Below are 2,373 nucleotides of genomic sequence, written 5' to 3' on the forward strand. Positions count from 1 at the left end.
GGAAGCACAAATTCACTGGTAAAACAGTCCTTTGGTGTTTGTGACTTTCTCCCTCCCCCTCTTTACGGATTCTTTGGAATTTGTACCTTAGCACTGCATCCAAAATAGATATCATTGGTGGCTTCACTGCTGATGTTTAGGCAGTGATTCCCATACAGACACACACATGGCAGCCCCAAAAGACTTAAGGTTGGAATGAGAACAGATGTTGAAAGGAAGAATGGGGAAGAGGGAAGAATAAACTGGGAAGAGTGCAGCCACACTGGCTTAGCTGAACAGGAGCAAGCTGGGTTACCAGGAGATAAAGGGTGACCAAAACTGACACAAAACAATAATGGGTGTGTAGAGCAGGGAAAAAGGCCTTAGATCGCTTTGTTAAAATCAGAGAAGTCTGAAACTGCAAAGGAACCTGGGCTTGTGAACTAGAAAATTTGGGAACTCTTCTTGAAGGTGAGCTCCTGGAGCCTGATTTCAGTGGAGCTCCGTTACAAGACCTTCACAGCACTTTCTCACAAGAGATGGAAAATTTAAGCTGAAACCTCTACAAAAGAGAGGTCAAAAGTAAATAAGCTGAGAGACACAAACTTTAACCTTTTAGGGAAAGAGGCCCAGTTTTGCAAGCAGTGTTTGTCCAGCAACAAAGTGCCTCACACCACACAAATCCACTGAAATGAAAGTTTGAGGATTTCTTACAATACCTTAAATAAACTGAAAGGTGGAATATGGGATTTTCAAGGATTGTTGGAGAAAATCTTGTAAGTTTCTACATAGTCATTAAAATATCACTTGTAGGAATGATGAGACCCAAACGGTAAAAGTGCAACTCTATTGTCAAAAGGAGCAGGGACAAAGTAAAATGAGAAGCAGATAATTCCCTCATGTCAGATTTAAGCAAGCTATCCAAACATAGAACATAACTCTAAAAAAAAAAATCTAAAAAAATAAGGCACCTATTTTAGAACTGCTGACCCCTGGGCTTGTCGCTGTTGAGAACATGTAATCTCCCTGCCAAACCCAAACTGTATCCCTACATATATGGATATTTTTTTAAGAGTAGATGAAAAATACTCTTTAAAAATTAGCACTCCTGGAAACCTGAAAGGGAAACTTTCCAAGTCTGTATTGCAAGTGGGTTGCTTTGTGGACTTAGCTGGATTATCATTGCACTGCTCCTTCTGTGGCTTCCAATTAGAAACAACCGAGCATTTGTTTGCTTCTCTAAACTTCATGTATGAATTGTTTAATTGCTACCACTGCTGTTTACTTGAAAGTACATGTAATACCATTATTAAATACATATTTTACATCTTGATTAGCCCCCACTGATCTGATAAACAGAGAATTTGCTTTGTTTGTAACCCTAAGTGTGTTTTCCCTTCAAATTCAGGCTCGACCAATGTATTAATTTCACCTTATTTTTAGAAGTTTGTTACTTTTGTTGTTTCCGTAGCTATGGAGCTCAAGTAAGGAAGCCATGGCCTTCCATTACCCAGCTGCTGGACTAAACCTCTCCTGGAATCCCCATTATGTCCAGCTGTTGGGGTCAGATAGTTTCAGAAGCATCTGCTGCCATACCAGGGGGTATCCAGGAAGACACGTATCACTTCTGAAGGAGTAATGTGGGTCTCAGGGGCTCTGTTTAAGTGTCAAAGCTGTGGAAGGTCCACAATTTCCTTTTACAGGCTGGTTCTTCAATTTGATAAAATTGAGAAGGGGTAAGCCTTGCAGTGGGATTACTGGTATCAAAGATCTTACAGATATAAATTGCATTACCTAGAACCTTTTTATTCTGATTTTGGGTCATAAATTGACAGGCAAGCCTGGCAGAGTGGGGCTGAGGTGTCATCTGTTGACATCTCCACTCTTTCCAAGAAAAATGGTCATGGCAACTATTTCATTGTCCACCTTCTATATTTAGGGTGTCAGGTCACTGCAGGAGGAGACTGCCTCTTGCTAGGTGAGTAAGTAGCTCCACTCATTTCTTTTTTGTGTGACACAAAGAGCAAGTAGAAATAACAAATGCCAAAGCTTGTCTTCAGTTTGATCCTGAAACAGTAGTGGAGGTATCAGTGTCTACAGCACGGAGGGTGCAGACTGTGAGTGGATGTTGAGGGCAGAATTGACACTGAGGAGGAGTGCCTGGGTCTTACCTCTCCTCTGGGCAGAGGGTTTGGGCAGGCAGCTCCAGCCCCTGGTGGATCCAGCTGGAGGTCTCCTGATCAGAGAGGGAGCCCAGGACGAGTGAGTGCCAACCTAAGTTATTGCTTCATACTGTGAAGCTGAGTAAAATGGTGCCTCTTACCCCATCAACAGCATTCCTTCCCCAATGAGAGGCTTTCCCTACTCAGAAAGTAACAGACAATAAGACTGGAA

This window comes from Pseudopodoces humilis, chromosome 6, assembly GCF_049639895.1.
Source record: "Pseudopodoces humilis isolate 2021_Gansu_Grassland_sample_001 chromosome 6, ASM4963989v1, whole genome shotgun sequence".
Lineage (NCBI taxonomy): Eukaryota > Metazoa > Chordata > Aves > Passeriformes > Paridae > Pseudopodoces > Pseudopodoces humilis.